Consider the following 12,450-nt stretch of genomic DNA (forward strand, 5'->3'; position numbering starts at 1 on the left):
CCCTCATAGGATGGAGTTAGTTGGTGAGTGTTCGGGAGAGTTCTGCCCATGATTATGGAAATCACACCTGTAATGTGGGGATATCTTTTTCTTTCTTTTCAACACCAAGAGCATTGTGTGTGTGTGGTGGGAATTGGGTGAAGTGGGGTAGGATGGGGAAGTGGTTGTGGGCTCTGATAATTTCGTAGACAATTTAAAATAAATTTGTGACAAAACTGTGGAGTGTCCATTACTTCAGCATATATTAAATGTTGAGGTTTTCAAATGTTGTACTTTTTCTAAGCCTTTATACTGAAGATTCTTCTAGTACCTTTTTATTTGTATTAAAGATGATCTTATCACATTAAGGACCATTAATCTACAAATGAAATCAAATTATGTTTTCTTAAACTTTTGCACATTAACAGATATAAGATGGTATAATTTTTTTTATTTTGTTTTCTAGGCACCTAGAATTATCTATTAATTAAAGGTTTGGGGGTCAAAAGGTACAAACTTCCAGTTATAAATTAATCGTGGGGATGTAATGTACAGCATGGTGACTATTGTTAATAATCCCATTTTGAATATTTGAAAGTGGCTAAGAGAGTAGATCTTAAAAGTTCTCATCACAAGAAAAAAACTGTAACTATCTATGGTGATGGATGTTAACTAGACTTATTGTAGCGATCATTTTGCAATATACACAAATATCGAATCATGATGTACATTTGAAACTAATATATTATGTCAATTCACCCCAATTAAACTATGTATTTTAAAAACTGAAGTTTTATCTTTTTAACATAATATTTTCATTCTATTTCTTACTATCTTCACAAAAATATATTTTTTCACAGCTGCCCATACAGTTTCAAATTTATTTTCTGTAGGAAATGCTTCCAATGTGAATTACCTCTTCATTTGCGCATACTCTGTTGATTTTAATAATCTGGGTTATAAGTATTTATGGTCATTTATGTATTGTTTGAAAAGCATTATTTCATGTGTATGTCCTGAATCCTCAACTAGAATGTAAACTTGCAGGGAAATAAAATTAAATGTTCAAAGAAAAATTTACAGGCTGTAATGTCAAAAAAAAATAAAATTCAAATCCTACTTCCATCACTTCCTGTTAGCTTGACCATAGACAATTCATTTAATCTTCCTAAACCTTAATTTCCTATTTGTAAAATGCAGAAACCAACAGCACCTATCCTAGCTCCTAGGCTGGTTATTGGGATCACATTATTTAATGTATAGATTTAGCTCAATAGCTGGCACACATTAACTCAATAAGTATTGTTATTATTAAATGCCTCAAAATAAAACACCTATTTCCTTGGTTCTTCTATATTCATACATACATACTCATCTATTATAGTATTTACTATACAGTGGGTTCCTAGTATATGTAGTTTTGAATGACTAGAGATTATTTATTATTTGTTACTTATTTATTACTATTGTTATTACCAATATTATGATTGACAGTATAATTCTTGTGAACATAGAATTTGCACTAAAATAATCATCTGATTGTAAACAAGTTTTGACTTTCTGTATTTTATTATCTACATCTGGAAAAAAATAATCTTTTATAAGAGTATTTGCTTTCTGTATTTTGAGGGTTATTAAGAGTAATTACTTTGACTTATTCGTAGGATAAAAATTGAATAAATGCTGGAGGCATGAGATGGTAAACTCTGGGTAAAGAATTCCCTGGGCCTGGTTTGGGTTTTTAGTTTGCCAGTACACAGGGTTTACAATGGTGGCAGGAGAATGAAATACTTGTGGTATCCCTAAGTTTAGGGGATCAAAGTTCAGCTCTAAAGAAGGACAAAACCACATGGAATTGATCCAGACAGTATCATCAGAAGCAAATGAGAATTGCTGTCATTAGACTATACTGAGAAGTTGGACTCACTTTCCTTCTTTCTGTTTAATATCCTTAGTATGAAACAGGGAAATTACTGAAGTTTCAGATACTCATTTGGGTGTGGAGCAAGCTTCCTGGAATGAAGAACCAGGAGGGAGACTCAGAGAAAAGGCTTCTCACAAATGCTTCCTGCTCAAACTTGTTTCAGACAGACTGAACATTTTACAAGAACAGGTTTCTTATTATGTTCCTTTTAGCCTCCTGGACTGAAATCAGCTGGATGAGAACCTTTAGAAAAGTATCAAGCCTTTTCAAACCTAAAGCAAAAAGAGTTTTATTGAAAGCTTTTTTTTTTAATCCTACCCATATATCTGTATCTTTCTTCATAACAAGTGTATGCATATTTCAGATGCTTTCTAATTTACAGTCTCCAAAAATATGGGTAAGTTAAATCAAATGTCAAATTCTAACAACTGTTACAAATAAACAGGCTTACAAAAGCTTCCCTGGACATGCTGATGGCAAGATTTAACCCACTGCTGAGAATTAGTGAAAAATGTTTTACAGAGCTGTGTGTTTTAGAGGAAAGTTCCCCAGATTTTCCTGCGGAACTAAAGAATTTCCAGGAGTAGGCAATGAAGTCAATCCTTGCTGTATTAATTTTCTCTCAATAGTTCTAAAAACTTTTATTTGAGAAAAATTTCAAAGAAAGAAAAAATGAGTTTACCTGTTCAAAATCAAGAATATATGACAACATCCTACTTCAAGAACATCTCCATGACTCCACAAAGTTTAGAACTAGACTAAATTTCTCAGAGAGAGTCCATAACTAGAAATTCCTAAGAAGCATCTAGAAATTATTGGCAATTAGAATGTATTTTTATCAGCAAAGCCTCTAGGCCTTTGTACTTTCTGTTCCATGTACCTGGATTGTTCTTTCCGTATATAGCTTATCCCTTAATTTCACTTTACTCTCAACCTATAACCCCTGTCCTTCAGGCTCTCCTAATTTACAGCACCCTATTTCTTGAACAGAATCCCCATTCCTGAGTCATTATTTTTTCACTGTTACCTTGTTTGTGTTTGCCACACTATTTTTATCGCTACCTACTTATATTATTTACATCTTCCAAACAGTATCTTCTCCTTTAATTCCCATTCCTGCCAACCTCACATTCTGTCTAGCTTTCCAGCCAACTGTGGGAAGATGGGGACACAATCAAGCTGGAGGCAAGAGCAAGGTGATGCATTTTCTATCTTTTCATCACAATAGCTGGTTCTAATAGGGCTCAAGAAATGTATTCCAAATGAGATGTGGGGTTCTGCTTCTCTATCAAATTAAGACTACTGTATGGTACAGTACTCTGCTTAGTACTCTGTAATGACCTAACTGGGAAAAGACTTTGAAAAATAGATACATGTATATGTATAACTGAATCACTTTACTCTATACCTGAAACTAGTACACAATTGTTAATCAACTATACTCCAATATAAAATAAAAAATTAAAAAAAATTAAGTCTTTGACATCCTTAGATTTGATATGAAATTTAAAATTTTTTGCACATTCCCTAAAGGTTTATGGTATGTGCTAATTTCTAGTTTTCCTGAGTTTTGAACCTGAGTCTTCAGCAAGTCACTTAGATAACCACAATTTCTCAACAGACGTTATTGCTTTCCACTAATAATTGTTTACAGAGTATATTGTGTTACCAAATTGGGGGATTTTTAAAGTTTCAGCATGTATCTCTTATCAAGTGTCCACTGCATTTATTGCAATTCTATTTTGTACGTTAAATTCCTAGTACAGGCATCGAAACTTCAGGGCCTTTTATAAAGAGTTGTATATTTTACCTGAACAGCGGGACACCACAGATGGGTTGTGAAATAATTGACTATAGTTGCAACTCCTTGGGAGAGTGGGATTGAGGGCAAGAGGAGAAATAAATGATATATACCTTAGTATTGCATAAAAATTAGCAAGGTGCCTAAACAGAAGAAAATAGAATATAATTGAATTTAACTCTCCTAAGCAATATGAACCAAGTGTTTATTAAATTGTTTTGAGGCAGAAAGTGTTGAGAGTGAAACATCTTCTGGTAATTTGTAAAAGAGGTAGGATTGACCCATAGGCTACTGTAAAGAAATGTATGAAACAAAGTGAAGCCTGCTGCCACTAGCAAAAAATTAATTAATTAATTTAAAAAATCATCAAAAGCTAATCACCCAGTGCCCAGATCTTGGCTTCTAATACATTCTCCAATTAAAGGAACCGGGATTACATGAAGAAATAGCTGATGCTAGGGCTGGGTCCGGGAGTATACAAGGCAAGTCAGAGCAACATGCAGTGCTAGAAAATAAGGAAGCACTCAAAAAACGAAGAGATGGAGCATGTCAAAGGGACACAGGAACCAGGCGGAAAGATCTCAATGACCAAAACTGAATAATTTTAACCAAATAACAAAATAATGTAGTATTGGATTATAACCCAAACTATAAAATAAATGTCCATGAGTTCAAACTGTTATAAATAAATGATTGAATAAATATATAAATAAATAAATTAGGGAGCAAAGACAAATCTCAGTTACAGAAGAATCCAAATAATCTACATAAATATTCCCCACAAGTAGGGTACCTGAGCTCCCCATTCCTTGAAGGTTAGCCACACTTAGTGACTTGATTTTACAGAATATGGAAAGGTGCAGGAAAACAATAAGTTTATAGTAGAGAAACTTGACAAACACCATCTAAGTCAGATGATCAAGGTCAACATCAACAATGATAAGTCAGGTTGACAGTATGGACCCTTAAGTTGCTGTGATGAGAAGAGCACGGCACCTCTATGGTCTCCCTCTCGGAAACACGTATCTCCAGATTTATCATGAGAAAAACATTAGACAAATCCCAAATGAGGGAAATTCTACAAAATACCCAACCAGTACTCCTCAAAACTGTCAAGGTCATCAGAAACGAAGTCTGAGAAGCTGTCACAGCCAAGAGGAGACCAAGGAGGCATGATGATTAAGTGTAATATAGTAGCCTGGATGAGATCTTGAAACAGGCAAAAAAAAGGACATTAGAGAAAAACTACTGAAACCTGAATTAAGTGTGAAGTTTAGTTAATAGTAATGTACCAGTGTTGGTTTCTTGGTTGTGACAACTGTACCGTAGAAATGTAAGATTTAACAATGGGGTAAACTGGGTGTGGAAATTTCCATACTATCTTTGCAGATTTTCTGTAAATCTAAAAGTATTTAAAGATTTTAAAATGTTTAAATTAACCTATAATATCCCAGTTACATGAAGGAATACATTAGGAATACTTACAACTAAAATATTTCTATCCCTTGGGGACCAAGAGTAATATTAATGATAGGAATAATAATAACTATCATTTATTGAGCACTTACAGAATTCCAGCACCATGATAAGGAAAACACATATTATTAACTCATTTTAATCCATGCAGCAAGCCCATGAGCTAGATACTCATACCACTACCCCTCTTTTACATATGAGGAAACAGGCAAAGGGAGGTATACCAGCGATGGATGGCTAAGGTGCCGAGTGTTGCTAAGCAGGAAGAGGGCTGCTCAAACAATAAAAGTTGCACATATGACATATCTCAGATTAGACATCCATTCTGAAATATTAAAGGGATTATTTCACACAGAGGGTGCTGATTAGAAAATTATAATAGGATGAATTATTCCTGACAGGGAAAAAAGAATATAATCAGATTTCTTACCCTAAGCTATGGGTAGACTGCAACTGTAGAACAGAAGAATAGTATACAATTCTGGAATGGGCATATGGTGATATATTCAATCCTAGGGATCTAAGGAGTCAGTACTTACAGATGAACCAGGATTCATATAAGCCAGCTTTTACTTATGAATGTCGATTATATGCCAAAGATATGGAAATAGATGCAATAAGAGGGCTAGCCAGCCAAGAGCTGTACTCCTTTCTGGAATGGTGGTTCGAAAACCCAAATTTCTCTAAAACCTTACGAAAAAGCCTGAAAATTAGGAGAATTACCAGTCACTTTTTTCAAGGACTTTCCTATTGGGGAAGAAAAGGGAATCTAACAGAGCTAAGAGCCAGAAGAAACAGGGAAGAGAGAAGACGACACCCAGACCTGAAAGCGATCCATGGTCAGTAAGCTGAACGGGGGAGTTCAGATGAAACCAACCACAAGGTCAACAGCACTCATTCTGGGGACAAACAACATGGGACCTGGCAGGGAACAGTGGACTTGGGTTGCTCCCTTATTCACTCTGATGAAAGGTTGTCCCTGAAGGTGTAGTGAGAACTAAACAAAGCAGTACCAGGCTTCGTTGTTACTTAACTATAGATTAAAATAACTGTGCCTGGTTCCAATTGTGGAGAATCCTACATTGTTAACTCCAGCACCTAAAAGGTGGTCCCACACATACTATTCCCTCCATAAATATTTGTTTACTGAATAATTCCCAACAAATTAGTTTTTGTTCATTAAATTCCAAGTTTATTAACACCATCTTAATTATATACTGAGTGCATTCTATCTGAGAAATAAGCTCAAGATCCTAATTCACAGAGCAGGAAAAAGAAAATGAAAAGAGGTAAACTGTGCAAATTTTCAAATCTATTCACAAGTCATTTCTAGATTAGTGTCTATCCATTAATTAGGTCCTGACATTCTGAGAATAACTAATACATATTCAGTGTTCAAAAAAATATTATTGATCACTTGTGTCAAATTTGTGTCTGGCTCTGGGGATACAGAGTTGAATGGCCAACAGCACTTTCCTATAAAAAACTCAGCATCTAGAATAATAATAGCTAACATTTATCAGACATTTATCAGTGTGTTCAGCAATGTTTGAAACAGGTTACACATATTAATTTAATCTTCCCAGTAAATTTATAAAATGAGAATATTAATATGTTTGGCATGGTCAAAAATAACAACAACTATCAAAAAAAAAGAAAAGAAAGAAACAGGGTACAGAAACTGGAGGTACACATACTAGCTAGGAATCTACTGAAATAGTGAAGCCTTCCAAGAAAAATATGAGTGTTAATTTTTCATGTGACACAACACAAATGACAGTGAGTATGAATAAAACAGAATGGATATGTGAAACATGCTATCAAGGTCAAATTCACAGTCTTCAGTGACAAATTAGATTTTTATTCATTCATTTATCCAAGGAATACTTATTGAGCACCTACTATGTTTTTGGCATGGCTCTAGACACGACAATGGACAAGACAAAGTCTTTGCCTTATAATGCTTTATGATGCATTCCAGTGGAGGAAACAGAAAATAAACAAGTAAATTTACAACATGTTAGGTAATTATAAATGCAATGAAGAAACAGAGCAGGATAAGGTATGCTGATGGGGTGAGTAGGTGAGTTAATGAGAGAGAAGGGGAGGGTGGTAAACAGAATAATTGTCCCCCATAATGTCCTAGTTTTAAACCCCAGAACCTGTGAATGTGTCATGTCATAAAACAAAGGAGAATTAAGTTTGTACATGGAATTAAGGGGCCAATGAGTGAACAGTAAAATAAGGAGATTACCCTAGATTATCTGGGCAAGTCCCCTAGATTATCTGGGCAAGTCTGATGTAATCATAAGGGTCCTTAAAAGTAAAAGAGGAAATCAGAAAAAAAAAAAAAAAGAGAGAGAGAGAGAGAGATGGCAGTCTAAGAGGGACTTGACTTGATGTGGCTGACTCTGAAAGTGGAGGAAAGGCCACGAACTAAGGAAAGTGGGTGTCCTCCAGCTCTAGTTGGCAAGGACACTGATTCTTCCCTACAGCCTCCAGAAAGGAACACAGCCCTGCCGACACCTTAGTTTTAGCCAAGTAAGATCTGCAGAGACTTCTGACCTCCAGAACTGTAGGATAATAAAATGGTATTGTTTAAGTCACTAAGTTTATGGTGATCTGTTACAGCATCAACAGGAAACATACACGGAGAGGGAGCTCCATCATTGGATGATCACTTGAGTGACAAGTGGTAGTGCCAGTGACAAGTGGAAGAAACAAAAGGAAGCAGACTTTTCTTTTTTGTCATTCAGAGTAGGTATTTGAGAAAAAACGATGAATTCAATATTGAAATTCTTAAAAGTGAAGGCACCAGTAAGGACAACCAGATGGAAAGGTTAAGACTATAGTTGAATAGAAATGTCAAGAAAAAAACTATGAAAGTAGATTAGGGAGTTTTGCCTTGTTTTTAGTCAATTTGCAAGCAGTAGTAGAATTCATAAACAAGGATGAGATTGTCCAGGGAGTGTTTTAGCAGCATGAGAAGTAAGGATTTCCTAGCACAGAGACCTTGAGAATGCTCACTTAGAAAGAAGTTGGGGAAAGAGTGACTTGCAGAGGAGACTCTATCTCTAGATGTATCTAACTCCACCTCTGATCTCATCCCTGAGTCCAGACCCACATTTACAACAGCTTATGGGACACCTCCAGTTGAATGTTGTATAAGTCCATCAAATTTGTTGTGTCCGAAATGAATCTTCCTCACATACCTGACCTTCCTGCTGTGTCCTTACTTTCAGCAAAGGATACCTTCAGGAACTTAGTTATCCAAGGTAGAAATCCAAAGATTGAACAGTGACTATCCCTTTCTTTCACTAGTCTCTTCATAAAATGCTTTATCAAGTTCTATTGATTCAACCTCCTCATGCCTCTCAAATTCCTCTACTTCTCCCCATCCCCACTGCTATTTTCCACTAACATCTGTCAGCAAGACTACAACATTAGCCTTTCACAGGCTTTCTTGCCCCTCCCCACTCCATTCCCGCTCTATTTCCAGCATGCCATTCAAAATGCAATAGTGCTCATGTATTGCCCTGCCAAAAACCCTTCAACGGTTTTCTGTATTCTCAAGATAAAATATAATGCGCTTAGCATGGCAAAAATTCCCTGAATGACCTCACTCTTGACCATGCTCCCAATCTCAATATCTCTCCTAAGTCACATAAAAAATTTGCCTTTTCCTAAATATGCCATCTGTTTTCTCATGTGTCACATTCTTTGCACATACTGCTCCCTCTACCTTTAAAAAAAAACCCACCCTTCTCCACGTGAATAACTTATCCTGGTCCTTTAGGACTCGGCTTATATATTACCTTTTTCAGAAATCTTTCCCAGACATCTCCAAAGTTTACTGAGGAGCTCCTTCAATGTGAACCCTTATGCAGAAAAGAGATTTATTAAGTTTATGGAGTAGGTCACAGAAATGATTAAAGACTGAGAAAGTGAGCTTATGAGAAAAAGACAAAGACGGGGCGCTCTAGGGTCTAGCAGCAAAAACTCCCAACGCTACTGTCAGGATGCCACCACTGGACCACATTTACACAAAGCTTGCGTTTCATGCTTGTGTCATTCACTCATGAATCAAAGTCCCAGGAGACTGTCTGATCGGCCTGGCTTGAGTCTCATGATGAACACTTAGCTGGGAAGGCATACCGATATACATTTTTACCATCACACATGGGGAGAAGGTAATTCACCACATTGATATCAAGATGCTGCTGCCAAAGAAGGAGAATCCAAAACAACAATAAACATCCACTACAGCATTAAACCAAGTATGAGAGTTACTGGATTTATAGAGTCAGAAATATACTTTTTCTCTAAAATGTGGTGACACATTGGAGAAAATCAGGATGGACTTTGAGCTATCTTGTTTTCAAAGAAAGTTGGTATTTCATTATAAGAATGTCCTAATAAGTAAGCTATTCATTAAAATGTGCTGCAGGCTAAAATCAGGTCCATTTCTTTTGTTATCTAAAAGATATAGGAAACTCGAAAAAGACATCTTGTACTAAAGAAATGTGGTATTCCTTTTGAGTTATATCATGGGTAAGGAAATTTCTAGGATAGACTAATATCTTATGTGTAGTCCTAGATCTCATGAGAGTAAGCAAAGGGCTACACTGCTTTTCCTGAGAAGTAATAAGCATCTTTTTGTTACCTCTTATTTTTCTTAGGAGCCTCATGAAGTCACATGGCATAGACCACTGTAGCACAGATACACTCTCGACTGCAGTAGACATTCGCCAGGCATGCCTAAAAATTTCCCTTCAGTTCCTGTTCCTGCCATCCTCTATATGTCACAGGCATTTAGTTATATTTCTTTTTCAATCAGGACATGATCTTCACATTTGAAAAAAGGATAGAGCACGCAAAAACACACCTTGATGCAGAAGCAGACCTTGGGGTATGCCCATCCTACAGTAGACAGGCCTCCTCTCTGGAATCTCTTGGAAAGATCACTTGAAAGAAGCTTCAGTGAGAGGCACACTCGGTGCAGCTCCAAAGTCTTAAACCTAAACCTTGGGATGCAGAACATCCATGTTTTCTGTAAGTAGGATACTGGGTGTCTAGACAGCACATGTGACTTCTTCAATGTTTCCATTTTTCTGCCACCAAGTTCACTGGCATTCATTTTTTACTCTCATCTACTGATGGATATTAACAGAAGCAGAATGGCATACAGTTGGATATTCCATTAACAGAAAGAAGTGCTTTTAAAAAAAAAAAAAAAAAAGTGGCATCAACTTCCAGAAGAAAAAACTATTAGAGAAAGACAGTGTTCTTATCCCAATTTCTCTGCTAATTGGCAACGTTACCTAGTGCAAACTAACTTTTCTGTGTTTCTAGTTTATCTACTGTTCACAGTAATATTCGATGTGAGAGCTCAATAAGATAATTTATGTAAAAGTAGTTTAGAAAAGAAAAAAGCAAACTATTATAACCAAAATCAGAACAGACCAGTGCTGTGACAAATTCACTAGTTTACTCCAAAATTATAATTCCCATCTGATAATAATGCTACTTTCAGATTCAGAAACTAAAGAAGAGCTCCATTTCTTCCCACTGTTATATGATGCAGTTACTTCCCAGTTGTTCCAAACAAGTTATTCTCTCTAGTCTTGCAGATTACCTATTTGCTGGTAACTAATAAACGGCTTTTTGGCCAATGAATGTTTTGGTTATTGTTTTCTCCCAAAAGAGGAAAAGTAAAATTGGAAAAATTCACTGAATTATATTACAATTTCTGGCAGATTTTATTTCTTTAATTGTTTAACCATCAAAACACCAACTCTTTAAAGAAAATTGGACATGATATGAACCAAGTCAAGTTAATATAAATATTGACTGTTCATGGGTACATACATGTTGAATCTACAAATTATTTTTAATTGATTCTGGAAGCACTTTTTGAAGTTCAATAAATGCTTCAGAAATCAGTTGGAAGGCCACAAATGGTAATAGTATTTAGCTCATTTCAATGCAAGTAGTCTCATAAATATGTCAGCTGCTAAAAATGTATGAGCCCAGCCACGTCCTCTGTCTGCCTCAAGGTAAGAAACCCTACTTGCACAGTTTTGCTTTAAAAAATCATCCTTGTTTAAATTGTTAACAGTTGCTCTAGTGGTGGCCCATGGCAAGAAATTCAACCTTCTCTCCCTCCTTCCTATATGAACATTTCCAAACCCTTCAGCTAGCTTTTATATTGCCAATGCAAAACAACTTTTCTGATTGCCTTTGAAATTGCTTTAACCAGCTTAAGAGATAGACATCCTCCTCAGTGCAGAAAATGCAAAACTTAAATCTAAATTTAAGAATGCAGAATATACATGACTTCTGCAAAATGATCTCAAAAGTCCCAAAAGTAATGAGCAATATTTGTAATAACATCAGAACAAATATCCAGTAAAACAATCACATGGCATTAACTAGGCAACTAGTTATCTTTAGATTTTAGATAATCTGCTGTATAAGAATTACATTAGATTATCTGCTGTATAAGAATTACATTAACTAAATAGAAACTTTTCAAATAATTCTTGTTCTCACAGTATGAGGTTTGCTTTAAAAAAAAGTGGCTTCAAGGAGGGGTTTCATTTCCATATTAGTCACTTAAAACACTAGGATGTTTAGGAAAACATCATATAAAGTCTGCCTTGAATTAAAGCAATTTCATTAAATAGCGCTCATACCAGAATTATAATTCACGGGAAGTATTTGCAAAAATTGTGACCAAATGGAACATAGAAACATGTGCTGTTATCACGTTAATTTTAAGTCTTTAGAACAGTTCATTCAGCACGACATTGATTGTTTATTTTGAGCCACTAGCTAAGCTCACATTCCAGAAATATTCAATCCAAATTAGGGAGAACAGCACAAACTGAAAGAAATAATATCTTAATTATATTTAATATTTAAAGATTAAAATGCCAAGAAAGGTCTTCCCATTTCCCAGTTTTACTAGATAATAAATGTCACTGGTTAACATTTCAAAATACTATAAAAAACTGCTTTTGCTTTTTCTTGGAAACACCAACTGAGTACCTCTGAAACCTTCTTGATAAGTTCTTAAAAGCAGTTAGTGACTTCTTTCTTTGTTGGAATGCAAGGTTTCACAGCAAGTTTTCAAGGCTCCTGCACCCACCATCTTTCTAATGCTTCAAATCCAAATGGCAAGTAGCCAAATGGCACAGAGCTGCTCAATGCAAAAAACAGGAATCTCTTAACATCTAGAAACCAGCTCTACCACTTCTGCTCCTGGTAC

The sequence above is a fragment of the Phocoena phocoena genome, chromosome 5 (assembly GCF_963924675.1).
Source record: "Phocoena phocoena chromosome 5, mPhoPho1.1, whole genome shotgun sequence".
Lineage (NCBI taxonomy): Eukaryota > Metazoa > Chordata > Mammalia > Artiodactyla > Phocoenidae > Phocoena > Phocoena phocoena.